This window comes from Budorcas taxicolor, chromosome 9 (assembly GCF_023091745.1).
Source record: "Budorcas taxicolor isolate Tak-1 chromosome 9, Takin1.1, whole genome shotgun sequence".
NCBI classification, from domain to species: domain Eukaryota; kingdom Metazoa; phylum Chordata; class Mammalia; order Artiodactyla; family Bovidae; genus Budorcas; species Budorcas taxicolor.
This window is the reverse complement of record NC_068918.1, coordinates 80,905,020-80,916,148: the sequence shown is the minus strand read 5'-3', so window position 1 is coordinate 80,916,148 and position 11,129 is coordinate 80,905,020. Positions and strand designations below refer to the sequence as shown.

Here is an 11,129-nt window from a genome sequence, read left to right as displayed (position 1 = left end):
CATATTTGCTTCTTTAGTTTTCTTCTGTTAGAAGTATTTTAGAGTCACTGGCATACAAAGCACATAAAGACTCTTCATTTTACACAAAGTCAGTATGAAAAGACATACAGACAAGTTTTTTGTTAGACAGAAAACAGAGAAATTCATACTAAATAACGTATCAAAAACAATGGCTCTAACACACCCAGGAGATATACATGTATCTGTAGGAAGCAGAAGAGTTTTCTGTAGAGAAACCACTTTCAGGAGATGATTAGGTAGACTTGGGTTTCGTTCTTCTATCTGTCACTTGGCAAATGAGAAACCATCTTCAGGACATCTTATGTCATCCATCTTATATATTGGTGATGATGCGATTGCAAATATAGTCTCATCATTACTGAAGACAACTGATGTCATGCTGGAGGGGTATCTATGGACCAGATATATTTATAAATCCATCAGAACCACTCATGGCAAGTACATTGTCGATGTTGTACATTGTCAAATGGCATTGACTAGATAAATCCGCTTGGTATTCTTTTCTTTCAGCCTTGGACACTTGAAAACAAGCTTCTACTGTACCTCAGGGCTCAGCAGGAAGTATTCAACAGTCACTTGGCCTTCTAAAGAGCTTAAATCATAATTCTGCTTGTTTGAAAATGCTCAAAGCAGTGAGCCTGGTGCTTCGGGTTGGACATCCAGCACTGTCGCACAGAATCCGTGTTCTGTGAGCCCACATTAATACTTTACTGCCCGCCTTGCTCACAGTCAGCCATCTTCAGACAGAGAGAAGGTTCTAGCACTGTAAGGAGTTCTGGGGTTCCACGGATTAACTGTCTGATACCAATGCCCAGTGACCACCACCGTCACTTCTGGACAGAATTCACCGCATCTGATGGGGCATCATGTGTTCCAACAAGATTTTCTTGATCAGTGTTGGAATCATGCATTTTCAGTCGAAGGCTTAGTCCTCCACTCAAAGTGTGTTTTGGATCGTTGAACACACATCCCAGACAGCTCTGGATGCTGGTACTTGAGTCGAATAACCAGAACATCGCAGAGATGCATCGCTGAATCCCAGGAGGAGACAAGCAGGAGCTGGTCTTGGGACTGAACTTCACCAAGGAGACATCATCCTTAGTGGGTGGTTCAGACTGAACTCATGGGCTTCTCTCAGAAGTGACTTCACCACCATCTCCTCCTGACTTCCCTCAGACATTAAGGTTTTCACCTTTTAGCGTGCATCTCTGAAATGGAAACATCTGTTTCTACAAAATCACAATAACATTTTCACACCTATTAAAATTTATAATAATCTCCTAGTGTCACACTAAAACTAATGTCACCAAATGTGTGTGTGTGTTATCTGTGTGTTAGTTGCTCAGTCATGTCTGACTTTTTGTGACCCCATGGACTGTAGCCTGCCAGACTCCTGTGTCCACGGAATTCTCCAGGCAAGAATACTGGAGTAGGTTGCCATTCCCTTCTCCAGGAGATCTTCCTGACCCAGGGATCGAACCCAGGTCTCCTGCATTGCAGACAGTTTCTTTATCTTCTGAGCCACCAGGGACATCCATACTGACTCTATATTCAAACTACCCAGTTATCCAAATACCTTTTATAAATGCCCCAAATTCTTAATCGTAGACTATATGAAGTAAGCTACTCAAAGTTCCTCTTCACTTCCATTTAACCATTTTGTTCACCTCGAAATGCCAATATATCTGGGTATCTCTAAATGGTTAAGAAAAACAAAATGATGAAATTGATTGTATTGTGGTCCCATTCAACAGTAAGAATTAGCTCAAGACTCTTTAAGTCATTAATAAAAATTATCCTCTAGGAAAATTTCAATTTTGAATATTACTACAAAATAAGATGTCATTTATTATGAATTTTCCAAAGGTTCTAAATATTAAATAAAATTGATATGCATTGGCTTTTAAATATAGGTTAAATGTACCAAAAACCTTACTTATGTATAGCAGTTTTAACTTTGAAAGGAAGAGAAACTTCTCTGTCAGTTTTTTTAACAATGCTAAATGTTGTCACCTCTTTAACATTTGATAATGCTCTCTGACTCCCTTTTAAAACACTAGGTTCAATCATAATAACTTATACTGTTCCTTGTATATTTTCTGCTCCTATTGAAGACAGTCATACTCTTCATGCATTTTTAAAATGTTAGCTATAAATTTCTTTTTAAAAATTTCTTTGAGGAGCATGATCTCATAAGCATTGCCTAATTTTATAAAGCAGCTGTAGATCAGGGATCTGGCCTATGCTGTTTTATTTTTAAAAGCAAATTTCCAGTAAATGCAGTTTTCAGTTTACACTTATGAAGTCAAAATGTCAAGATGACTCAAAAACAATACGTTAAATTGCAAGTGAACTTTACAGATTTGATTTGGTAAAGATAGCACGAGATTCAGTGAGGCCAGACCCTGCATCTACAATACAACAGGCCTGAGTGAGCAGTCAGAGATCATTCAGGAAGATAACGTCAAAAGGCCAGACCCACACCACTTATGCAAATACCTTCGGGGGGGGAATTAACCTAATAGGATGAAACATTTTCCTCAAAAAAAAAAAAAGATGTCAAAGCATGTGAGGAATGTTACTAAAGTGTCTCATCTAATGAGGAATTCATAGAGGAAAAAACTGTGGAAAAGCACACACTTCAAGGTAGGACTCAGAAGTTAAAAAAAATATATATATATCCCTGCACACAAGTCTCATCACCTACTTCTACAACTGGATGGCTGTGTGTCCTTCCAGTGAGGTGAACAGAAATGTCTAAACATTAAAAACTGAATTTATCTCTAGCAGCACCTTTGATCTTGATGTTTATTACACGTGAGCATCTCCTCATTCAAAGACCTTTGGGGAAAGGGACTGAACTATAGAATTCTATAGTTGTCCAGAAGAAATAGGTTAAATGAAATTGTGGGTTTAGCAGGCAAGTTGGAGGCCTGAAAGAGAACCTTGGGAAAATGGTCCAGATTTTGAAACTGTGATACAATGTGATGGTCTTTTAGCCAACAATAGGCATTGCATATTCTTATTTACTTATTTATTTATTTTATCGTGGTGAAAGTCTCATAATGTTTTATACTAAAGAATCTGCCTGCAATGCAGAAGTCCCCGGTTTGATTCTTGGGAAAATCTGCTGGAGAAGGAATAGGCTGCCCACTCCAGTATTCTTGGGCTTCCCTGATGGCTCAGCTGGTAAAGAATCCGCCTGCAATGTGGGAGACCTGGGTTTGATCCCTGTGTTGGGAAGATCCCTTGCAGATGGGAAAGGCTACCTATTCCAGTAGTCTGGCCTGGAGAATCCCATGGACTGTGTAGTCCATGGGGTTGCAAAGAGTCAGACACGACTGGGTGACTTTCACTCACTCACTCCCTCAGCCATATTTAACTGTACAGTTCAGTGGTACTGCATACATTCACACCGTGGTGGAGCTCTCATCATCTTTCATCTGAATTTTTCACTTTCCTAAACTGAAACTCTGTTCCCATTCAACATTAACTCCCCATTCTGGTTTTTTTTTTTTTAATTGATTTTAATTGAAGGCTAATTACTTTACAGTCTTGTGGTGGTTTTTGCCATACGTTGACATGAATCAATCCCCCTGTCCTGAACCCCTCTCCCACCTCCCTCCCCAGCCCATCCCTCTGGGTGGTCCCAGGGCACTGGCTTTGAGTGCCCTGCATCATGCATCATCTTGGACTGGTCATCAGTTTCACACATGGTAACATACATGTTTCAATGCTATTCTTTCAAATCATCCCACCCCTGCCTTCTCCCACAGAGTCCAAAAGTTTGTTCTTTAAATCTGTGTCTCTTTTGCTGTCTTGCCTATAGGGTCGTCGTTAACATCTTTCTAAATTCCATATATGCACATCAATACACAGTAGTGGTGTTTTTCTTTCTAACTTACTTCATGCCATTCTGTTTCAACTCACTCGAGATTCATGGTTGAGAAAGGGTTGCCATTAAAATCAGCCAACTATTCCCAAAGGATGGTTAACTCTCACCTATCATTTTGTATCATAAGAAAAGCAGAGGCAGAGGCATCAATACCGTATTTGGGTGAAGAAATGATAAGCTGTTTCTAATTTTTAGAACCTGTGTCCTTAGATTTTTACAGCACTATTGTCTAAATTCCAAGATAAGCAGAAGCACTTTTGGAGTGAATGGAATGAAGACCTGTGAAAATTTTCTCTTTCATAAAAATGAAGAAGTTCAGTTCAGTTCAGTCGCTCAGTCGTTTCTGACTCTTTGCGACCCCATGAATCGCAGCACGCCAGGCCTCCCTGTCCATCACCAACTCCCGGAGTTCACTCAGACTCACGTTCATCGAGTCCGTGATGCGATCCAGCCATCTCATCCTCGGTCATCCCCTTCTCCTCCTGCCCCCAGTCCCTCCCGGCATCAGAGTCTTTTCCAATGAGTCAACTTTTTGCATGAGGTGGCCAAAGTACTGGAGTTTCAGCTTTAGCATCATTCCTTCCAAAGAAATCCCAGGGTTGATCTCCTTCAGAATGGACTGGTTGGATCTCCTTGCAGTCCAAGGGACTCTCAAGAGTCTTCTCCAACACCACAGTTCAAAAGCATCAATTCTTCAGCATTCAGCCTTCTTCACAGTCCAACTCTCACATCCATACATGACCACAGGAAAACCCATAGCCTTGACTAGACGGACCTTAGTCGGCAAAGTAATGTCTCTGCTTTTGAATAGACTGTCTAGGTTGGTCATAACTTTTCTTCCAAGGAGTAAGCATCTTTTAATTTCATGGTTTCAATCACCATCTGCAGTGATTTTGGAGCCCAAAAAAATAAAGTCTGACACTGTTTCTGCTGTTTCCCCATCTATTTCCCATGAAGTGATGGGACCAGATGCCATGATCTTAGCTTTTTGAATGTTGAGCTTTAAGCCAACTTTTTCACTCTTCTCTTTCACTTTCATCAAGAGGCTCTTCAGTTCCTCCTCACTTTCTGCCATAAGGGTGGTGTCATCTGCATATCTGAGGTTATTGATATTTCTCCTGGCAATCTTGATTCCAGCTTGTGTTTCTTCCAGTCCAGCATTTCTCATGATGTACTCTGCATATAAGTTAAATAAGCAGGGTGACAATATACAGCCTTGACATACTCCTTTTCCTATTTGGAACCAGTCTGTTGTTCCATGTGCAGTTCTAACTGTTGCTTCCTGACCTGCATACAGATTTCTCAAGAGGCAGGTCAGGTGGTCTGGTATCCCCATCTCTCTCAGAATTTTCCGCAGTTTATTGTGATCCACACAGTCAAAGGCTTTCGCATAGTCAATAAAGCAGAAATAGATGTTTTTCTGGAACTCTCTTGCTTTTTCCATGATCCAGCGGATGTTGGCAAATTGATCTCTGGTTCCTCTGCCTTTTCTAAAACCAGCTTGAACATCAGGGAGTTCATGGTTCACATATTGCTGAAGCCTGGCTTGGAGAATTTTGAGCATTACTTTACTAGTGTGTGAGATGAGTACAATTGTGTGGTAGTTTGAGCATTCTTTGGCATTGCCTTTCTTTGGGATTGGAATGAAAACTGACCTTTTCCAGTCCTGTGGCCACTGCTGAGTTTTAAAAATTTGCTGGCATATTGAGTGTAGCACTTTCACAGCATCATCTTTCAGGATTTGAAACAGCTCAACTGGAATTTCATGACCTCCACTAGCTTTGTTCATAGTGATGCTTTCTAAGGCCCACTTGACCTCACATTCCATCCAAGATGTCTGGCTCTAGATTAGTGATCACATTATCATGATTATCTGGGTCATGAAGATCTTTTTTGTACATTTCTTCTGTGTATTCTTGCCACCTCTTCTTAATATCTTCTGCTTCTGTTAGGTCTATACCATTTCTGTCCTTTATTGAGCCCATCTTTGCATGAAATGTTCCCTTGATATCTCTAATTTTCTTGAAGAGATCTCTAGTCTTTCCCATTCTGTTGTTTTCCTCCATTTCTTTGCATTGATCACTGAAGAAGGCTTTCTTATCTCTTCTTGCTATTCTTTGGAACTCTACATTCAGATGCTTATATCTTCCTTTACTCCTTTGCTTTTTGCCTCTCTTCTTTTCACAGCTATTTGTAAGGCCTCCCCAGACAGCCATTTTGCTTTTTTGCATTTCTTTTCCATGGGGATGGTCTTGATCCCTGTCTCCTGTACAATGTCACGAACCTCAGTCCATAGTTCTTCAGGCACTCAATCTATCAGATCTAGGCCCTTAAATCTATTTCTCACTTCCACTGTATAATCATAAGGGATTTGATTTAGGTCATACCTGAATGGTTTAGTGGTTTTCCCTACTTTCTTCAATTTCAGTCTGAATTTGGCAATAAGGAGTTCATGATCTGAGCCACAGTCAGCTCCTGGTCTTGTTTTTGTTGACTGTATAGAGCTTCTCCATCTTTGGCTGCAAAGAATACAATCAATCTGATTTCGGTGTTGACTATCTGGTGATGTCCATGTGTAGAGTCTTCTCTTGTGTTGTTGGAAGAGGGTGCTTGCTATGACCAGTGCATTTTCTTGGCAAAACTCTGTTAGTCTTTGCCCTGCTTCATTCTACATTCCAAGGCTAAATTTTCCTGTTACTCCAGGTGTTTCTTGACTTCCTACTTTTGCATTCCAGTCCCCTATAATGAAAAGGACATCTTTTTGCGGTGTTAGTTCTAAAAGGTCTTGTAGGTCTTCATAAAACCGTTCAACTTCAGTTTCTTCAGCGTTACTGGTTGGGGCATAGACTTGGATAACTGTGATATTGAATGGTTTGCCTTGGAGACGAACAGAGATCATTCTGTTGTTTTTGAGATTGCATCCAAGTACTGCATTTCGGACTCTTTTGTTGACCATGATGGCTACTCCATTTCTTCTGAGGGATTCCTGCCCACAGTAGTAGATATAATGGTCATCTGAGTTAAATTCACCCATTCCAGTCCATTTTAGTTCGCTGACTCCTAGAATGTCGACATTCACCCTTGCCATCTCTTGTTTGACCACTTCCAATTTGCCTTGATTCATGGACCTGACATTCCAGGTTCCTATGCAATATTGCTCTTTACAGCATCAGATTTTGCTTCTATCACCAGTCACATCCACAGCTGGATATTGTTTTTGCTTTGGCTCCATCCCTTCATTCTTTCTGGAGTTATTTCTCCACTGATCTCCAGTAGCATATTGGGTACCTACTGACCTGGGGAGTTCCTCTTTCAGTATCTTGTCATTTTGCCTTTTCATACTGTTCATGGGGTTCTCAAGGCAAGAATACTGAAGTGGCTTGCCATTCCCTTCTCCAGTGGACCGCATTCTGTCAGCCCTCTGCACCATGACCCGCCTGTCTTGGGTTGCTCTGCAGGCATGGCTTGGTTTCATTGAGTAGACAAGGCTGTGGTCCTAGTGTGATTAGACTGACTAGTTTTCTGTGAGTATGGTTTCAGTGTGTCTGCCCTCTGATGCCCTCTTGCAACACCTACCATCTTACTTGGGTTTCTCTTACCTTGAGCGTGGGGTATCTCTTCACGGCTGCTCCAGCAAAGCACAGCCACTGTTCCTTACCTCGGACGATGGGTATCTCCTTACCTCCAGCGTTCCTGACCTTCAACGTGGGATAGCTCCTCTAGGCACTCCTGTGCCTGCGCAGCCACCGCTCCTCGGGTTGCTCCACCCCGCCGGCCCTGGCGTTGGTGGCTCCTCCCAGCTGCCGCCCCTGGCCTCGGGCTCGGGGTGGCTTCTCAGGGTCACCGCCCCGGCCTCGGACTCGGGGTAGCTCCTCCCGGCCGCCCCTAACCTCGGACGCAGGGTAGCTCCTCTCGGTTGTTACTGCGCCGTCGCAGCCTGGCACTCTAGGCCGCTGCCCCTGACCTCGGACGTGGGGTAGCTCCTCTCGGCGGTGCTTAGGCTTAGTGCGCCGGCTAGCAGCTGCCTGGGCTTAGTGAAGACACGGATCAAAATTATGAACTTTTTGAGTGCTCTGGAAATTAGCTAAATACTTGCAACAACTCAAGGAGTATTTATTCAGGAAAAAGAGCACAGTCTTGGTAAGAACACTGAACTGTGTGGTATTTTTAACTTACCTACTTCCAGCTCCTTCTTGCCAATTCTGTCATAGCTCCAACATCAGCAGCTTTCGCAACCGCACTGGCGATGAAGATCAACAGCCTAACAGTCCCTGGAGAAGTGAAAGTGGGTTTTGTCAAAGAGTAAACAGAGCTGGACAGTAAATGGTAAAAGCAGATTTTATTCAGAAAAGCCAGTAGCAAAGGGGAGAAGAGACCTCACTGGAGAACTAGGCTCAATGCTGAATACAATAAAGAATACTCAGGATGGATAGTCGAGGAGCAGGGTAGGGTTCAATGGGTGGAAAATTACTAAGAGGAAACATCACAGTTAAGAGGGGAAACTGGCTAGATTGGCCTATTGAGATTCTTAGTTAAGACAGGCCAGAAGACCAAACATTACCTGGGGGGTGGTGGAGGAGGAGGAACCTGATTAGATACCAACAGTGATCAAATATCAAGAGTGGAGGAATATGGGTAAACTGCCTTAGCAGGATTCTTGTTATATTTCGACTATTCAAAGACAAAAACAGAAGCCCAAAAGTCAAAGTCTATTTGAGAAGAGCACTGGGGGAAGCCTGAGTAGAATTTAGGCAAGGAGAGAATCTTTGTCCATTTAGAGTTCAACAAAGCCCCATGTTTACAATTTGACCTGATGTTGCTGCTGCTGCTGCTAAGTTGCTTCAGTCATGTCCGACTCTGTACGATCCCACAGACGGCACCCCACCAGGCTCCACCATCCATGGGATTTTCCAGGCAAGAGTACTGGAGTGGGTTGCCATTGGCTTCTCCGACAATTTGACCTGACTGGCAGCTAACTCCCTGAAAAGTCCATCTACAAGGCATATCTTTATATTGACTCATTCAGAGCACACTTGACTCTAACCCTAATGTTAGGGGCTCAGTCGTGTCTGACTCTTAGTGACCCTATAGACAATAGCCCACCAGCCTCCTCTGTCCATGTAATTCTCCAGGCAAGAATACTGGAGTGGATTGCCATTCCATTATCCAGGGGATCTTCCTGACCCAGGGATCGAACCTGGGTCTCATGCATTGCAGGCAGATTCATTACCAACTGGGCCACCAGGGAAGCTGGACCCTAACCCTAGCCCTAACCCTAACCACTGTTTAACCCTTTGCCTCAATTAGGGACCCCTCTGAAGGACCATGCTAGCTCTGTCCACAAGACTGGCTGAGATTTGTATTGGAAAAGCCACTCATTTTCTTTCCACCCTGTCCTGCTTCCCTTGCTCATTTATATTCTTCCTGAGATCCTCCATTACAAATTTTTGCATACAGATCAATATTTGAGTCTAGTTTCCAGTGATCTCAATTTAATTTGGAAGTATTAATGCCAGAAAGACAAGGAGTACTTGAACCAGTGAAATCATTAAGAAGGAAAGAGGGAATTAAACTAAAAGCACTAGTCAAATATTGATTGAAAGAGGGACATTTTCACCACTTTTTTTTTGTAATAAGATCTATTTGATGTGGACCATTTTTTAAAGGTCCTTGCTGAATTACAGTATTGCTTCTGTATTTTGTTTTTTTGGCCATGAAGCATATGAGATCTTAGCTCTCTGACCAGGGGTGGAACCTGCAACCTCTGCCTTGAAAGATGAAATCTTAACCACTGGACCAGCATGGAAGTACCTTCATTTTGGTAAGTAGGGTGGAGGGCATAGGGACAGGTGGGAAAGGACAACCGAGAGCTGTCATAAGGCCATGTCAAATGATGAATGGTTCCTCTAAGAAAATTAGGTAAGCAAAAAGGGACACATATGTTAGCCAAGCAAGTGAAACACTTGTCCAGTACAGGTGGAACTCAAGACCGCAAAATAAATCTCAGAAAGAGCTGGAAATCGGAGGACTAGAGAGCCATGGGGAAAACAGGAAGGATTCCCGTTTCCTCTTGTCTTCCCACTTCAGGCATGTCTCTCTGGTAGTCTGCTCTCCTTTTTGTCCTTCCACTTTGTTCATTCACCCTGGTCAGATTTATATGGGCTTCCCAGGCAGTGCTAGTGGTAAAGAACCGCCTGCCAATGCAGGAGACACAGGAGATGTGGGTTCGATCTCTGGGTCAGGAAGATCCCCCGGAGAAGGTAAGGGCAACCCACTCCAGTATTCTTGCCTGGAGAATCCCATGGACAGAGGAGCCTGGCAGGCTACAGTCCTTGGGGTCCCATAGAATCGGACACGACTGAATAACCAACACTAACAGATTTCTACTATCCACTTCATGTTTTACTTCTCCACGATCTCTGATTCTAGGTCCTGCAATTTATTTGTAACCCCTGTTTAATACCTACTTTGCTATAGGACACCAGGCTTTTCTGCTTGAGTATTTGCAGAAGGTGACCTGTATCTGAGTTCAGAGATTTGGGTTTATTTTCCCAGTACAGTGTACACAGCACAGTGTACAGTGAGAATTTTAACTTTCACTCACTCCTTCTCTGACTGTAAATTCAAATCCCAGCTCATCTCACTAGTCAAATGATGACTGAGGAACCTCTAGGTCAAGAGCACATTTTTAGTCCAGTGGAGATGTAAGTGCGCTTGGATTTGGGAAAGTGGCTTGTTTTTATGCTGTCTAGTCAGTGGAGGCTTTGGTTTAATAATCATCAGGTCTTTGAGGAAGTAAGTTACAACATAAAATTTTATAGTAGCTAGGATTACTTTTCTATGGCAAACGATTGTTTAATCCTCAAAGAGTATTTATATGGCCAAAGTCCACTCCAGAAAAGTAAATTTCAAGGCTATTTTAGCCATTTTTATATCTTTATTTTGCAAAAGACCTGATCCATTGTGCATTTTTCACTAAGGTATTATTTTTCTAAATTGAACAGAACATTCAATCCATACTAAAGCTCTTACTCACAGTTCATAATTTGTCTTTTAATGGGGTTTAAGAGCATCCTCTACTCAGGTAATGTTTAATCTTTTATTATTATTATTATTCTTAAAAAAAGTTTTTCAGAGATTTCCACCTACAGTCAAAATAGATAAAAGACATAAGATTAAAATTGAACATATTTGGCTACAGGCAGTTTTTAAA

The 11,129-nt window shown here is 42.2% G+C and overlaps 1 pseudogene; it reads right to left on the bottom strand.

The window, feature by feature from the left end:
- Nucleotides 1-253: 253 nt before the first annotated feature.
- Nucleotides 254-9,733, bottom strand: LOC128053172 (mitotic checkpoint protein BUB3-like; annotated as a pseudogene).
- Nucleotides 9,734-11,129: the final 1,396 nt, after the last annotated feature.